We start from the raw sequence: 19,040 nt of genomic DNA, 5'->3' as shown, positions 1-19,040 counted from the left end.
CACGCAGACTCTGATGTGATCAAGAGTTCGAAAGAACTGAAAAAGGCCAGGGTCTCTGGTATCTCTGGAAGCATCAGCGAGCCGTAACTTTGCTGGACCATAAGATGGTCGACGGAGTGTAAAGCGGCAAGGCGGCGCCAGCAGCGCGTTGGGACCTTTAAATGTCAAAGGCACACAAACGCATGTAAGATTCACACAAGGATAGTAGTTTGCATGACAAGTAAATGTGCTCTAAGCGTTGTCTAAAGTCAGTGCACTTTCATTTGCGTAAATTGCTCAGTGTGAGAGAAGTTGTTAAAATGTTTATTGTATGACACCAGTCAGGGTACTTGAGCGCTGCTCTCCCACCATCGTCAGGCACGTGAACAATAAATTTACATGGTGCGCATATATATATATATATATATATATATATATATATATATATATATATATATATATATATATATATGTGCGCCTTTTATATGGACCGTAAAAAGACATACACATTCATATGATAACATGAGGGTTATTTCTATGGAGTGAAGCTAGGAATACTATTTTTAAATTTGTGCCTAGGCATTCGTTCAGGTCGCCACATCGAGCAATACGGCAATGTTGCCACGCTGCTCAGTAGGCATCTTAAGCATAAGTACGGTATACATAATTGCCGTAGCGCACACTTGTGTAATGTACGAGTGCGCGCAAATATAACATACTTGTGCACCGTCCGTGGATATTGTTTAACTCGCGGCAGGGACAGGTGAATGTTGGTTACAGGTCGTGAATAACATCGTCGCAATTGTACCCGGATGAAGCGTGCAGTTCTCAGACTTGCTCGTCATCCGAATGCCACGCTGTGGACAAAAATAGAAAAAGGGCGCGAACCGTGTCGCACTAAATCAACCTAGCTGATCCAGCACGTAGCTGAGGACGGAACCTACAGAGCCTTAGTTTCGGCACCGAGGCTCCCACGCACCTCGGAGCCCAACTAGGGGACGGCCCAACACTCCCACGGGGTGTGGTCACTGCCAGGGGTATTTCGGTGCTGTGCAAGGCGAACGACGCCTCCCACTCGGCCAGGTGTAGCCGGGGAACCCCTTCCCGCCCTAACCGCGGTTTAGCGACGCCACCTCTTGACCCTTAGACGGAGTGTTCCATATTTATATGAAGTTTTAAAATGAGATAGCCATCTTGAAGACCTTCCTTTGCCGTTCACAGTTCTGCCAGTCTTAAGAACTAAGCCTCCCTCGTTTCTAAGCTAAACGCCTGAGAAAATGGGGAGAGTGTTGCAGGGAGAATGTTCAAAGTCACCTCGGCATTCATTACCTCATAAAAACGTCATTCAAATCCTGTCATTCCATAAGCCATGCGAAGACGAAGGGTGAGAAAAATATTATGGTCGAGTCGTTCGTATCTGGCGTTCGTGAGGCCGATCTTCAAATATAACCGCCCCAATTGGCTCTCGATATATGTTGTGCAAGGCACGATGACGCAATCAAACAATGACGTTTCAAAGAGCACGTTTAAAAAACAGAGAAAACATGCTGTCACTAGCAGTCTTATCTACATAAAAGTACATCAATGGACATAAGTGAGCTTGTTAATTATATCTAGTGCTTACTGCGAAATATCCAAATGCAAAACATTCGCTTTAAGCCGCAAGCAGCTGGACGCCCTAATCGGAGACTGGTGAGGGGTATGTGGCGTGCAGCGCGAGCGACAGGCCCCTAGATCAGTATGAAGCCCTATGACTCCCGCGCCCCCAGGTATCCCGGCCAAAGTGGAGCGTTGGGGCGCGCCGTGACTGACTCGCATGAGCGCCCCTCAGCCACCTCGATCCGATTGACCCGGAGATGCGGGCGAGGGCGCACGGCGAACCCCCCAAAAAACAGGACAAGGAGCGGTGGGAGGGTCGGATGTGGGAATACGGGGGATGGGGAGAAAGCGGACAGGACAGGGAGCTGACGTACCGGCGGGGTTGCTGGATCTCAAATGAACAGCTTGCTCTGTCCACCGGTTACCGAAGCTGGGACCCGAGGGAGCGCTACCTATTCCCTTACACCAGTGGGAGCCGGTGCCCCTGCGGTTGGAAGTAAAGTTCTTTGTCGAAAACTCATATATATCCTTGAACGAGATTTTGTCAAAAGCTTCATCGGAATGAGAGAGATGTCGGTGCCCGCATCCGCAAGAGAATACGCCTCGCAAGTTCAAAGCTATGCCCAGTAAATCGGTGTACGTGGTTTGATAAGGATTCGCGTAAATTTTCCAGAGGAACAGTTTTAACATTGACTCTCCACCTCCAAGAGGAAGGGAACGCTTCAGTTTCTCGGACGGTTATGTTGGAAGCTGGAGGCATGGGCATTGTTTTGAGCGCGACAATTATGTGGAGTGAGGTCTATTTTGTGCAAATAACGCATATGGGGTTACAATCATTTATCAATTGATCTTGTGGACGCGCATGAGCGCGTCCGCGGTTGCACTTGTTTTGTTGCGAGTTTGAGGGTTGACGCGAAGACCGAAACAAAGTTGAACCAAAACTTCGGAACCTCCTTCGCTGAAAGGTATTATTTTCCGGTTGTTTAGGCAGCTGAAGCTGACGTGATGATGAAAAATCTTGTGGTTGAGTCTGGGACAGTTTTGTTGGAATATAAATCCTCCATTTTGTGGATGATCGTGACTATTTGGTTGGTAGGGATGCGGACTTTATTTTGAAGTTGACGCCTGCGTTGAAACACTGTCCAACTTTTCGCCAACGCTTTAAGTAACTTCGATCTTTGTCAACATTTTTAGAGCTATGCACATTACAACTACATCGATGTTCATTGGTCCTTCTGTGGGACCCATGGTTCCTGCATACATTTCAAAAGCGCGGTCGGTTTGCTGTTACACGTAGGGCAAGTTGACGGCTGCCTGAGGCGTGTGAAATTCCTAATTTCTCCATTGATTAAATATGCTTATGAATGAAAGATGAAAGCTTATGAAATATGAAAAAACGTCACCGTACCCTGCGCAACACTGACTGAGGCCCAATTGGCGGCCGTAATATTTGGAAATTGTGCTCACGAACGCTAAATCTGAACGCATCGACAACTATATTTTCTTCTCGTTGGTCGTCTCATGATTAATGGAATGGCAGAAATTGAATGCCGTTATTGTGGCGCCATAGATGCCTGGGTGACCTTGAAAAGGGCCCCCGAAGTAGTCTGCACATCTTCGCGGGCGTAAAGTTCAGGAACTACAGAGGCTTAAGTCTTCAGAAGCGCAGGATTGCAAACTGCATCGAATGATCTTAAAGATGTTTTTTTCTTTTTGTTCAAACCTCCATACAAATGTGGAGCAATCCCTTTAACGCTAGCGTGACGTCACTGGTACGAGGCTCCAATGCATGGTGGGCCGCTAAGGCGCCGGAGGTAATGCTGGGGTAACCAGAGCACCAAAATGTTCGTACAGAAAGTGGAAACCCCGTTAGTGGGAGATGTTATATGATCCACAAGCCGCTTACATAAAGCTTTAAGCGATAAATGATGCTGTGCTTTCCAAACCCATGCAGCTAACCATTTAAATGCAACAGCCTGAAAAGCGAAGACGCACAAACAAGATCTATCCGCTATAAGCGGCAGGAGCACCGGGCTGTCTTCGTATCGAAAACGAACTGAGTGTTTGTGGCAGATATATGTGACCAGCGAGCCGATTGCGTAAAATTTAACAGCGAGTATGATGCACGTGGCAATGTTAAGCGGCTAACCATTACAATGTACTTTAATTTTACACGGCCTCACATCCCTTGGTCGCGCCGCCACCCGTAAAAGTGACCAAAGAAAGAGTGAAAAACTCGTCACCCGCCGCCGCGAGTGACGAGTGGCGAGTCTGTTTTCTGCTGTAGCTCTTAGCGCCAGATGTGCAAGATGAGCCATGCTCGGTCAGTGCCTCTCTACATTCCGTCGTGCTCGGTCTGTACCTGTCCGCGGGGCCGACCATGCTCGGTCTGTACCTGTCTGTGGGGCCGGCCGTGCTCGGTCTGTACCCGTCCACGGGGCCGACCGTGCTCGGTCTGTACCCGTCCACGGGGCCGACCGTGCTCGGTCTGTACCCGTCCACGGGGCCGGTCGTGCTCGGTCTGTACCCGTCCACGGGGCCGGCGGTGCTCGGTCTGTACTCGTCCACGGGGCCGCCCGTGCTCGGTCTGTACCCGTCCACGGGGCCGACCGTGCTCGGTCTGTACCCGTCCACGGGGCCGGTCGTGCTCGGTCTGTACCCGTCCACGGGGCCGGCCGTGCTCGGTCTGTACTCGTCCACGGGGCCGGCCGTGCTCGGTCTGTACCCGTCCACGGGGCCGGTCGTGCTCGGTCTGTACCCATCCACGGGGCCGGCCGTGCTCGCTCTGCACCCGTCCACGGGGCCGGCCGTGCTCGGTCTGTACCTGTCTGCGGGGCCGGCCGTGCTCGGTCTGTACCCGTCCACGGGGCCGGCCGTGCTCGGTCTGTACCCGTCCACGGGGCCGGCCGTGCTCAATCTGTACCTGTCTGCGGGGCCGGCCGTGCTCGTTCTGCACCCGTCCACGGGGCCGGCCGTGCTCGGTCTGTACCCGTCCACGGGGCCGGCCGTGCTCGGTCTGTACCCGTCCACGGGGCCGGCCGTGCTCGATCTGTACCTGTTTGCGGGGCCGGCCGTGCTCGGTCTGTACCCGTCCACGGGGCCAGCCGTGCTCGGTCTGTACCTGTGCGCGGGCCGACAGGCTCGGGCCCGATCTGTTTGCTTAGTCGCTGTGAGTGTCGAGCCACGTATCTTGTGTTCTTGAGACGTTTGTGTGCGCTGCTATGTTAAACGTCGAAGTGGCATGAGAATAGAATTATGGGTAGCCATACCAGGGTGTAGAACATGTATATCTGTGATAAAGTTCCGTTTAGCCTGAACAACGTTAACTACACGAATGGTGAATTTAAGTATTTCGTTCAGGTGGCAGTGCAACATACCCAACCAAACGGACAAGTGGACACACAGGAGCAAAGGGGCAAGGGGCATCAAATAAACGAGGAACAAAGGGGTTCAAACAGACAATGGGCAACACGCGCGCCTGTGTGCTCTTAGTTCATGACTGGCTGTGTTTTGGCGTCTGTCGCCACTTGCTCAGCCTTCCGCGGCAACAGTCGTGCCTCGTGACTGTAATGTAATGTAATGTAACTGTAATTTAATCTAATGTCCCGTCTATTCCTGCGCCCGACGAGACGGCTCGTGGTGAGCCGCGGCGATTGGTCCGGCCGGGGTCAAGAGGGCGTAGCCCGCGGCGTCACACGAACGAACGACGGGCGGGCACGGAGCGAGGACGAGGTGTGACAAAAGATGGGCTCTCTGTGTTAAGTACAGCTCCCCGTAATACTGTGCTACTTAACCTGTGGAAATATGAATTTACGATCAGCGCTCAGCGTAGGGGACTAGCTAGCTCCCGCATAGTCGCAGGAGCAGCGGAAGTTCTACGTTGGCGAGGGGGCAGGGGGTATTTTGGTTACCTCTTCCCAGCCAAGACCCATGGTGTAATTGTTGCATTTTTAGAACGTTTGGAATGAATCCCCCTCCGCAGTAACCGTGCCCCTGCATAGGTGTATTTACTCTCCACAACAACTGAATTTTAACGAGTCCGCAAAATAGAAGCTAGCAGAATGCTCATCCTTGCCACCTAATTCCACCTGATCGGTTCGCGGATATGCGCACATTCCATTAATAATCTGTTGAACAAGGAGTTGAGGTTGGTCGTAAAGGTCGTTAGCAGCAGTGGTTGCCGGATCATACTCGACCGTGCCGACACCCTCCTGAATATCCACTCTAAATAAATCGCACATTTGAAACGATTGAGTACCACGTGAGAGAACTAGTTAAGTAAATTACCTTCTTTAATGTGAAAGCGTAATGAACAGATCTGATTCGGTTATTGACCACGTTAATGCTAAATCTATACTCGGTTTAGTCAGGCCTTTCCTGAAACACACAATGTTCTTCTCACTTTTCAAAATATGTTTTATATTGACACACCGGTCAGGCAGATAACGTAATAATGTTGCGTTCGGCAAACACTCTCGAACGCGTGGCACTTGAGCCATTCCTAAAATTGTAAACTACACAGCACAATAGCAGCAGTTTTGCAAAGGTTGCATGAAACACCTTCATTAAACAAAAGCCTTGCTCATACCTGACATGTTGGACTACGCCAGCCACCTATCATATACTCGTCTTGAGCTCCATACGCATATGATTAGGGGACCGTAAGCAGGCGTGAAGAAGAAACAAGGCTATCTTAACAGACAGGACGAGGCCTTTGGTACGAAAATAATCTAGAGGTTGCCCCAAATATCTCCCTCCGCCGTCCATGAGTGGATAAGATGCTGTCATTTACCACATTAAGTAGTGTTGACTAGCGGGATTTGAGGAAGATGTCTGAGGAACTAGTTAAATCGGCATGCATGTTTAAGGTAGTACAAACGTAAGCTAGACACAAATAACAGCTGAAAAACTGGGGGATGGGGTCGGTTGAAGCCGTTAACATTGCTGGCCCCCTCCTTGAAAAGAGGGAGGGACATAAACCTCTTATCCCGTACCCGGTTCCCACACCCATAAGTATCATTGCGGTCTTGACAGGAGGGCGCCGCGGCCAATTGTACGTCTTTGGCAGTTCACACGCGTCATACACGTCACGTCACCTTCGCCACGGTCGCGCCAGATAGCGCTCATCGTGACAAACACGGCGTCCTCTGGGACCGAGGCCGTACGCGCAGTGTGTGCGGGATAGGCGATGGTTGCCGGTCGGTAAAGCTGCAAGCTTACTACTTTTTCGTCGAGTTTGTTCAGCATACTTTTTAACACGTGCCTGGGTGGCCCGTTGAATACCCTTCACTCGGCTTGCGGGGGCGGGGGTCAACTGGACCCTCCTCTGAGATCTCGGAAACTAAGATATCTAGGAACACCAAATTTGCAGGGTGATTTGACCTGCACTGAACTCACGTGTGCCAAAACTTGACCTTTCTACGCGATAATCTTGGGGTTAGATAAGGTCAAACAAGGTCATGCCCCGGATTGGTGTCCAAAGTACTCCAGACCTCCTCATGCAACCCGCAGTGAATCCTGATACCTGTTCTTACCAAAAGGTCAATAATGTTTATATGAGACCAGTGACCTTTTTTGAGCTGTATGAGGTCAAGATGACCAAAAGCCTATCAGACTGCTGCTTTTTGCCATTCAAATCAGTGTCACGGACGCGCGAGGTGATATGTTTTTACAAAATTGTGACCTGCGTCATTTTAGATCATTGACCTACACTGACCTTAAAAAGCCCATGGAACATGTCTGTTGCGGTCCTGTCAGTCACAAATGTTAAATAAGCACCAGAAACTACCGCATAAAACAGGCTCTCGAGTAAAACAGCAGGTCAATTTTGTCCTCGTCTGAATTTCAAGCCTGTCTCTTGGTCAACGTAATTCATTGCGATTTTGAATTCAATTGTTTTTTCTAAGAAACCGTCTCAGAGATGTATGTTTTGTTTATGACACCATTGACTGCATTGACCCATCGCATCATTCATATCACTCCGTTGACTCCGTCGTTACATCACATTGAACGATTCTCTAGAAATGGCCATCGCTGACAACCACAGTCTAAGTTTGACCTGCCATAGACCAGCACCCTTACAAGGTACATCGAATTATTTGCGCAAAAGTATCCGTTGTTCAACTGCCTACAGCTATACAAAGTTTGGTAAGGTGAAGCCGCACCATTCAGAAATCACTCTGGAAAAAATCTTCGGAGGTCAAATTTACCCCGCCCGAACATGTTAAGCCATGTGCGAAATCGGTGCTTAGTGGGGTCATTCGCCCTTCCCCCCTCCCCCCACCCCACCCTGAATGCTCGAGAACTACCGGGCCGATTTATAAACAAAAAGAACACAGACGGTATTTGATTTTTGCCGTCAAGATTTACAGTTCTAAAAAATCAAAGCCCAAAGGCTAGGGGACAACAGAAGCTCCAAAAATACGATATATTCATACACCATCGCTCCCCGGCTTAGCAACCAGTTTCGGCACATTGAACGCAGATCGATAGCTTATGTGTTCAGAATTGACATATTATGGAGGCAGTACAAAATCCTAATTCCGGGGCATATCCTGGAGATGCAAAAACAAGGTGACAACACAATTTTTAAAAGCTATTGGTATTGAGCGCATGTCGGGCAAATAAAACGATGCTCCATTAGGATCTCCAAAATCTAGGACGGGTTCCATGCCATCCGAAAAGCAAGTATGGAACAAAGACGTTATCATAGACGGAGCCAGATAGAGGGGGGGGGGGGGGGGGAGCGAGGGCTAAAGGAGTAACGCAAGCTGCCCAAACAAGAATATTAGCTGTTGACCACGGCGCTGCCATGCCTTGGGAACGAATAATGGTGTTTAGATAGCAAACATAGACATGTTTTTGTTGCACAACTTCATAGGCGTATTCAGGCTCCCAGCAATGGGAGGGGGGGGGGGGTAAGGGCACTATCTCATGTGGATAACGGTTGTACTTTTCTTACAGAAATCGCTGGCAAAAAAAGGTTCTAAAACGCATGAACCCTTGTACCCCTACGGTCCTACGGTGGTCGTATGTGCTTGAGTGCAGCACACGCCTCTGATGTCACCGCAATATGCTGCGTCATGGCCGCATGTTACCATTGTCTCCTCGAAGCATTGTCCGTACAGCTGCCGCACGTGTGTGGGACACAGGGCTCCGCCATATCCTCCGCACTGCATGCTAGTTGCGTCCGGCTTGTCTTTGGACTGCTTGTGGCTCTGTTGAGGCAGGGAGCCCACTCACTTCGCGCACCCACAGGGTGTGGTGCCCTTTGGTGGGAACACGTTAGAACTCCCTCCAGAAGCCTCGGCCCCCGGTTCATCCCTCAGGAACATACTGATCTTCTGGCTGGCCTGCTTGGAATCCCCAAAGGAGCTGCGTGCACGCGTTTGGCTGAAGAATTGAATCCCACAGAGCAGCTGGTAATACCTGCTAAAAGAACTACGAGCATTTCAAGCCGGCACGTCGCGGGCCTGTGGGCTCAATTGTGGCAGCACTGGTACTAGGTGGCAATAAACTGTTTCTGGCTCGTGGCACACCACAAAGGCATTTGATGATGTCTTGCTCTTGCACTTCCACGAAAATAAGCTCGAATACGTGTGCCTACCGTGCGGAATCTGCAGACCATGCTCCGTTCTCATGGCATGGTCGCCCCACCGTGACAGGCCTCCCAGGGAAATATCTCTTCTTATTTCGTCACAACACTTTCCGCCTGTTCACCCTAGCAGCCCACAGAGCGCATGTCGCCAGTTAGCCGTCGGCCAGGGTGTAACCAAGCCCCGCATATCCCAGTCACCCCAATCCCATTCAATCCGGGGAGGTGTAAAGCTGGGAAAAAACGCTGCCAGGCCGGACCAGCCATCACGCGGATCACAAGGTCACGGCATCGGTGGCAGACCAGCCCGGCGAGGCCGCGGCAGTCGAGTCAGCTCTGGCCGCCATCGCCCTGCCGAACGCGAGCATTCCCACCGCCGCGCACCAAAGTGACCTCGGCAGAACCGGCGAGTCCCGCTCAAGCCAACATTTTGTACTACTTTTTCACTATGGCCTGCTGAAGCCGACCATTAATGGTCTATACCAAACGGCATATATATATATATATATATATATGTACATATATACATATATACACAAAAACACACACACACATATATATGTATACATATATATATATATATATATATATATATATATATATATATATATATATATATATATATATATATATATATATATATATATATATATATATATATGCCTGGTTCGATTTGCCTGCATTCGAGTTTACATCGTTGTACGCGCATGATCAGTTGAACTTTTTTTAGTCAGGCATCGTGAATTGAACGGAGTATTTCTCTGGTTTGGCGTGCATACTTTTTTGTTTTACTCAAATCCCGACGTTCGACCTTGCATCACCAAAAATGTAGCCGCATATGGCAACGTGTCGTTGACAGCCTTCAGCTCAGGTGCACCATGCAGCAAGCAAGGCAGCAAGCATTGTGAAATTTTCTTCGGTGGTGAAGTCTCGAGGACTTCACCTACACTACCTTCCTGGACATGGGAGTCGACCACAGTTACTCGGAAAGTGTCTAGCTCTCCATCCATCCATATGTTTTTTATGGTGTGTCGTTCTGTCCTAGTTTGCGTTCAGTTGCGCCCGGGTTGAACCGCGGGTCACTAAATGGTGAAATTTGAACACGATTCGCAGGGGCAGGAGCTTTGAAGAGATTTTTCGCAAGTAGCTTGCGAGCTGCTTCGATCTGGTGTTCAGGTAAGGAGTGTGCTGGCGAGGCTGAGTTACACGCGCCTGGATGGCCAATTGGATACCCTTCGCTCTGGTGGCGGGAGTCAATTTGACCCCCCCCCCCCCTCCCTGAGATCTCAGAAACCAGTAGAGCTGGAGACATCAAATTCTTAGGATGCATTGGCCTCTTTGTGAACTCACTCGAGGTTTGAGGTTCCTAGGTCATGACCTTCGGGTCAAATGAGGTCAAACCAGGTCAAACTCCAGGTTGGTATCCAAAGTGCCTCCAATACCTAGATACGTGTTCTGAGCAAAAGGACACTGGTGCTCTTTTAAGGTCATTGACCTTGTTTGGACTCAAGCAGGTCATGGTGACAAAACCACACACGACTGCTTTGAATTGCATTGGAATAAGCGTCAAACGTGACAGTAGGTAGTATTTTTCTAAAAAGAAAATGACGTCCTTGGTCATTTTAGGTCAATGATCTATTCCGACCCTTGAGAAGTCCATGGAGAATGCATGATGCGGCTCCTGTCATCAATCAATTCGAAGTGAGCACGAAAAACAATCCTATACAATGTACTCCAGAGCTTGCTATATGGCATACAGCAGGCTCCAGAGTAACAAAGCAGATTGGTTTTAACCTTGGTTTAGCCTTCATACCTGACCTTAAGTGGATGGAAACGGTCAACCAATTATCGTGTCACCTGGGAAGCTATCCCAGAGATGCATGTCTTTGTCTAAGTTCTGTTACTGCATCAGATTGAACGATTTCCTAGAAACTGTCTCCGCTTAATCCCCGGCCTGACTTTGATCTCCCGCAGGTCAGCGAGCTACAAAGTACAGCTAAATTTTTTAAACCAAACGCTCCGTTATTTAATTGTCTACCGCGAAGCGAAGTTTGGCGCGCCTACATCGCGCTGTTCTAAAATCATCTCGGAAAAGCCCTCGGAGTGGGGATCAAATTGACTCTCACTGGAGCGCGTGAAGCCCAGTTCACACACCCGGCCTTTCGGTCGCCGTGGCGACAGTCGCCACGGCGACTGCCGCCACGGCAACTGTCGCTACGGCGACTGTCGCCATGACAACTGTCACCACGGCAACTGTCGCCACGCGTGCGACAGTTGCAAGATGTGCTGCCGCGATTGCTTATGTCGCACGTTTGGCTGGCTACGCCACGCATTAGCCACCTGCGACCGGCAGCTTAGCAACGGCTTTCCGCAGAACCGCGCGGCGGGAGAGGGGCGGGAAAGGTTGGGGAGGGGAGTGCCGCCGGCGCTGGGATGGTGATGTGGGGACGAGCGAGGATGTTGCTCTGTCTGTTGCCATGAGAGGAGCATTGGGTTGAGAGAAATAAAAAGATCGCATCGGTTACACTCGGTTTACTGTCATTCCGCTCTCATCGACGTGCCTCCGTGCTATCACCCCGAAGCGAAATAATAATTTGGGAAAGCCCAGGAAAGGTTAGAGGTCAGATCAGTCAGCTCAGGTGTTGACTGACCTCAGTCTGAGCGAATGGCGTAACCAATTGGAGATTTTGAGGCCATGCCCAGGGACGGATATTTGTATCTCTTGGAGGGCCACGTCCCCTTTCCCCAATGTTGAGTGCCTCCCCCCCCCCGCCCTCCCCTAGGTTGAGCCTGACCTCACAATATTGGGCTGGGCCTCCGCTAGGCTGAGCTATACCTCCACAATGTGGGGCTGAGCCCTACTACGGTATCACTTTTTTGAAAGAGATAATTGAAAATTTGACGCTCTAAAATTTGCAAAGTGGAAATATAGTTCAAATCGCAGTGTTGATTTAGATGGGTCCCCTATATAACAAAAATATAATCACTGAATTATCTATTTGTTAATAATGGCTACATTTATTTGCTAATAATCACTGAATTATCATTTGCTTCAAACGGTTCATTTGCTGTGCTGGTGAAGTGAGGTACAGGCACCGCGTTGCTTTGTATGCTTATGCAGCTCAAGTGCGTCTTTGCAATCGGCCTCGTGCTGCGCAGGTCACTGGCCGAGCCATGGATACCCCACCGCCAGTGTATAAGCAAGGAAAGCTCCAAAGCCAAAGCTTTTGGGGGGGGGGGGCGTGCCACTGGTGCCGGATGCAGGAGTGGCCAAGGTAGGGAACAGCGCTTCACTGTAGTGCCGCCCCCCCCCCCCCACACACACCCAAAACTTTCCCGGATTTCGGTCCATGTATTTTCAGATCCTTTTTTATGATCGGGGAGCTATCTTCCTCTGCTCATCTTGAAGGGCTAGACATAGGCAGATATGCATGCCGGTGGCGCACGTTTATCATTTTCCAGAGGCCGGTGGTTCCTTCAATTAATATTTCTAAGAACATATTACTTGACTGCTAAATATCATCGAAGTTAGGCACAGCACGACCCGATTGAGTAGCCATCGCCACCTCGCGCACCACGAAACCAGCAGAAAGTTGCTTTTTTGTAAAGATTCAAACCGAACCTTTTGAATGGACGGATTTCTGGGATCAGAGCTCACGCTAACCAGTGCTTGTTGAGCAATCCTTGACCCCTACCACCCGATCGCGAAATTCCAGGTCAACGGTAGAATGTGGTGGCGATAGTAGCTCGCCGTAATGCCCCGCACGGTCCGCCATGTCCCCTGACGTCATCTGGCCTTTAGCGCGGCCGCTGCCAACAACCACAGACCATACCTGTCAAGGCCAAATAGCGAGCGCCTGAAGCGACTCAAACTCACCCCGCCACGGGTGGGTGAATCAGCAGGCAGGCGCTCTGACCAACTGATCCACCGAGACAGACGACCGTCTGGCGACCATTTTGCAGGCCGCTAACGCAACAGTGAGTGGTTGCGTGTCGCTGGGATTTGCGACGCTGCTGGTGCTATATGGCAACGCCTGCCTCCCAGCCACGCGAAAGGACCGGGCACTGCAGTGAGTCGAAGCCTACAGTGAATGATGAAACGAAAAGGTAATTACTTGTGCACAATATTTAAATTGTAATGCCACTCAAGTGACAAGCCATCACGTGAATTTTGAAATGTTGTAGCCGAGAGCTACGGCTTTTGACATGATATACTCTCTTCTAGTAAAGCATACTGTCAGTGCCTTGGAATATGTTAAATATTTTCTATGGTTTACATGAAAATAATCAAATCTTATGCATATTTTGAATATCTTGAAAGAGCGCAAAAATTGTCAAAATAAGTAAGAAACGTGACTCGAACGATGCCTACAAAATATAAGTTATAAATATTCAAAGTCCAATGGATATTAGGTATACTGCGCTGCGCAGTCCAAATTGTCTTGCCTTCAAAGATGAAATGCATCGGATATAAAAGGTCATGTGTTTGGTATATGTCCATAAACCGGATATTATATGTCTATAGAAGTCCATAAGCCAGCGTCATATCAGTTCAACTCAAAGGGGTTGCACGTTTATACACATAGCACACAGTGTGTTGGCAAAGGTGTAATCTAAAGATACTTCGAAGCTTCACACCTTGAGTGTAACTTTTACAGCATATCATTATCTCAACTGCACATTCTTAATTCTTCACCTGCAGATATAAGTAAAAACACATAAGTGAGCACCCACATTTTTTTGGTTTGTTTTGTAACAACACGTGAAATTACTTAACAAATATTGAATCCATTATCATTTCCAGGTCATCTGCTTTTCACTGGTGCACACCCTGCTTTCATAAGGCTCATCCCACAGCTGCCCGAGTTTACAGGTTGCACCGCTGTTTACAGTTTACACCACTGTTTACACCTACAGTTTACACCACTGACATTGAGTGAGGTACCACAAATGGGATCTAGTTGTCCAGGTCAAAACAAAAAAAGCAAACAGAACAAACAAAACAAAACAAAACAAAAAAACTTAACACTTGCTCAGATCACGATAATATCGAGCCGTGATCTTTCCACATTTTGTCTTGCTCATAAGAAGGACAGATTTTACGCACTTGCGTCTTTTCTGCAAGAAGGGGAACACGTGTCGTTATTTGTCTCAGTCATTGTGAAATGTAGTGTTATTTACCGCCGGTACAGAGAAGAAAACTTGGCATTAAGCAGTAGCGTATGGTAAACAGCCAGTGAAAGCATGCTTCTTCGTGTTGTTTTAGTCTGTCTTGCATGCGCCAATGGATGTCACACGAACTGGCGAACCAACCACTGGGACGGAACTGGCGTTTCCGTCCCGTTGATTGGTGCAAAAGTGAACTGGCGTTTCTTCCCCGAAAAGAGCTGTGCTCACTCCTGCACGGCGCATGCAGCTATTCATGCCATGGATGAAAACAATCATTTTATCTAATTAGCATTGTAAGAAGCCTCAAACGGACTTTCCATCGCTGCCGATATCAATATCTCGATCAACATGCCCATAAGGAGTGTCGTTTTGAAAAACCGAGCAGACTAGACACACTCGCTTTAGCAAATCAAAAAGCCTAAAGCAACCGCGGAATTCACGAATAAGAGCTTTCCGGACTTTGACTGACTGATGCGCTGAAACAATCTCCAAGAAAATAAGTAGTACCGAATCACTGGCTCGGGAGCCCATACTGAATCAGCCACACGGCGAAGAACCCATATAAATGCATGTCGCATTCACTCAGCGATTTACGTCCTATCGTAGGCTCCTTAGTAAAGTTACCAAAATAAAGGAACAGAAATCCAGGCCAGTAACAGGCCTGTCCATAGGGTGACTTGGCAGCAAGCTCTTTCCCCGTGATGTCCGGTCAGAGACAGTCAAACCCGCATGCTTGAAGTTCGTACTAGATTAGAAGTTAGTTTAGAGACCGGTAATCAGATAATCAGCTCAATTACTGAAACCAAAACTCCTGCAGAATCTTACAAAGATGTGCTCCGATTGGCTCGTTGACGATTTGCCGAATTTGAAAGCAAAGAAAATGAAAAACTTCAATGTACTGATATGACTCGCTGAGCTTTTAATGAGGCTTTCTGACCTTAATGCGCTGTATTATGTTAAGCCGTTGATATAGAACGAGTCGCAATCCACCTCAGTTGTTCTAAAATTAACGTGGGCTTTGCAAACAAAAATCTGCGTGTTTGATCACAAGGTAAACCATTTTGTGATCCTACTCGTGCTGGTTTCGAATTTAACTGGCCGGTAATATAGAATGAGTTGCAATGTATGTTGCTTTTTCCATCACATTTATACCAACTACACCGTGGATCACAAGTTAACAACTACGTGTCCAACCACCAGCGCATCATTCACAGCTCCAATGTTCCGTAAAGGCTTGCGCTTTTGCCGAAATACTGACCAATCATTTAAAATAATGTACAATACGCGTCATTTTCTCGCCAAGTTTACATCAAGAGCTGTGGGCTTCACAAGTAAACAACTGCGTGTCAAATAAAATGACCGCCATTCCTGATCTACTCTTTCTGTACAGACTTGTGCTAGCCACACCGTTATTGATTAATCGAAATGCACGCTTTTGCAGCAAGTTCGCTTCAAGGACTGTGCGCTCGGTAAATAAAGTGCTGCGATCAACTCGCAGTCTGTCTTTTTTACCCGCATTTTACGCGAAGTCTCGTGCAGATTACGAAACGCACTGAAGCTTATCATCAGGGTCTGTATACATAACCTGATTACTCCGAACTCCAAGCCCGCCTGCGGGGCTGGTGGTTGCGTTAGCTTGCTCCGCTCTGGCCAGCTGCTCCGCCCTGCACGGACCCTTCTTTGTCGTCCGCTGGCAGTCGGTTGACTCCGGTGCAGCATGAGCGCGAGCGGCGGGGGACGCGGCTCTGTCGGCTGCCCCGCCCTCCGGCTCGGCCTTATCCTGGACATGCTTTTAGCAATTGGGCGTCAGACGAGGTCTCGGCGAGCCGCGTGCGGCACTCCCACCCGGACGCCTCCCCCCTCGATAATCTTGTTGTCGGCAGGGCCTGCAGCTGCGTCTCCGGCGCGGCCTGTGCGCGAGCAGACGCCTTACCAGGCCGCCTGACCCATCGTTGGCTGTCTGGCTTACAGGCAGCGGCTCAGTTGCTATGCCGAGTGAGGATTGCAACGGCGGGGAATGCAATGGGAAAGAGGCTAAAAAGAAATGTACATGCAAATGCGGTATTAGTCAAAATGTAAGCTCTGCCTTACGCGGTCTCAATTGCACGTGTTGATGCAGCTACCAATTCCGTTCAGAGAGTTAACCACGAAATGGCGCAGATGAGCTTTCCTGGTCAGGAGCTGGAGAACTCATCCATCCCAGCCTGAGGTACATGACGCCTGCTATTCTGGCGATGCGGGGACCTGCGGGATGCCTAGAGGGACTCTTAAAATGAGAGCTGTTATGCTCCGCAGTGAATGTTTTTTGGTGCCTCTCCGCCGAAGTGGTCGACCTAGAAATCAGTCAGGGTGAAATTTGACTAAACCGTGGTGTTCCGTACAAATAAGGCTTCGGGTCCCTGGAAATGGCCCAACCGAGTGGACTTGGCGCCTCTAGAAAATAATTGTTACGGTGTCAGGAAAGGCAGGTTTTAGTTCCCGTCGTGGAACGGGCTGATCTAGGATTTTGTCGATGGAGCAGTGCCGGCGTTGCAATTTCCCCGGACTTTGCTTACTTACGATTAAAGGGAATGTTCCACTTTACATGGGGTTTGGAATTGAAATATCCAGTCTTGAGGACCTTTTAGTGCAGTTCACGGCCATGCCCTTTTAAAGACCTAAAACCTTCTGGTTCCTGAATGATACACCTGCCAAAGTGCAAAAAGGTTTATTGGGAGACTTCTTCAAAGTCGCCTTCGCATTGATGCCGCCAAAAGAACGTCGTAGGATTTGCGTTATTTTACAGGCTGTTTTCTGCTTATGGTCAAAACAGCGATGATGCGGCACGTATGATACGACCCGCGAAAGGTGATTGGTTGTTAGTAAGATTTCGTTGCTGGATGCATGTCGGGAACGTAAGCGCGAGCACTTTCGGGTTGTGCGGCATTCGTTGCCAAATCTGCCTTATTTCTCCCGCCGGCGTTTTTTTTTTCAACTGACGTACTTCTTACAGACAGCTCGATTGGCTTTGTGTAACGGAGCAAAGAACCTTGCACGGGTTTATGGGCCGGGAAGGCATGATTAAATTAGGGAAATATTACAAAATTTGTATGTAGATGTTCCTAAACATTCAACACATGTTGTGGGGAAATTTAAATATTGAACAAAAATATGCCCACAAACACAACCTCTTGACCTGCATTACCATGAACGTCCCGTGTGGGACTTTGTGTGGAAGGGGAATCTCACAGTGAAAGGCAGTGTTTATGACCGGAAAACCTGTGCGGGAACTTTGACGAGAAAACTGCAATTTTAAACAGTCCCGCGGGTTGTGCAAGGGTGGGATTACACTTCTTTGACGTCATAGTGTGAATTCCAGGCGCTTCAAGTGAGTATGATCACTGGTGGTGCAGGCTAGTAGTGGGCATTGTGTACTGATCTTGATGTCGATGGGGTAGGGTGTGCGGGCGGAGGTTTGAACTTTCCGAGAGAGAACATTGTTTCAATATTCTTTAATCTATGATCTCTTCATATAAACTGCAATATATTGATACTCTGCCTATATACTTTAGGTTGCGTTTGAACGATGAAAAGGGTAGTGGATGTCGGATAACTGAAAGAAACAACTAGCACCCCACTGCTGCAGGAGCTGTTCAAAAGGCAATTTGCTACTTCATTATGATCTTGCCAACATTTTTACCTCTTTAGGTATTACAGCAATGCACTTAATCCCACTGCATGTCATTATATTAGCAATTCATTTCGGCAGTAGGGACAGGTCTAGCACAGTCCATTAAATGCACACACTTGGTGTATAAAGCCTTGCATGATACAGCTTTGGCAAAACTGTATTTCACTTAAGATTTCTAGAAATATAGTTGTTGTAGTGTTAGAGGGTGCACATACGACTGTCTTAACCATTTTGTATGTAGGAAAGCATTGTTCGTGAGTCACATTGTCACACACTGCAGCTTGTGTGAGATGCTGGGTGCTGAGAAAGGTGAGAAGTATTGCTGTTGGTCTCTTGGATAGCACTTAATATTATTATCACGAGCCTTGTGTGCACAGGCAGCTTCATCGTTTCCTTGTATTTCGCCATCTAATCATAACTACATGCGCTTGGCATGTCTCCAGCGTTGTGCAAGGTCAGAAGGTTTGCAGCGTCATTTTAGTACATGCGATATTGTCTTGTTATCCATGTGTTATTACTCGCATGAACAATATTTTTGAGTGAAGCAGCCTGATGGCTGCAGCATATTGCATGGCTGTGGAAGCAGACGTGTTTGCATCTTGGCCATGTACGTTTTGTGGATTCCCAAAACAGGCTGAGCAAGTAATGTCACTTATGGGTTGTGTGCTTTGCTGAAAGTGATTTGTATATTATTTCATCCGGTTTTGGTCACTCATATGCCAGATGCGGAGTTCATAACAAGACTGCATGCTTGACCCATCTTTTCATGATGGAATTTATTATGAAAGCAGGAGGGATTGCGACTCAAAAAACCGTATCATTGTTCACTATTCCATGCCATAGTACAGCACTGATATGGTGCCACAATGTCACTGCTGATCCGTGACATTACACAAGGTACCGCTTTGGTTGACTTCTCTATATCAAACCTGTGAGATAACAGTTTATAATTTATGAATGAATGGCAACAACTGATTTACAACGCCAAGGGACCATCACCAGCGAGAACGCTGTCGCACCACAATGGTG

Source organism: Pollicipes pollicipes, unplaced genomic scaffold, assembly GCF_011947565.3.
Source record: "Pollicipes pollicipes isolate AB1234 unplaced genomic scaffold, Ppol_2.1 Scaffold_4740;HRSCAF=5597_pilon_pilon_pilon, whole genome shotgun sequence".
In the NCBI taxonomy this organism is placed as follows: Eukaryota; Metazoa; Arthropoda; class Thecostraca; order Pollicipedomorpha; family Pollicipedidae; genus Pollicipes; species Pollicipes pollicipes.
The sequence above is the reverse complement of the archived record's forward strand: the minus strand, read 5'-3'. Positions refer to the sequence as shown.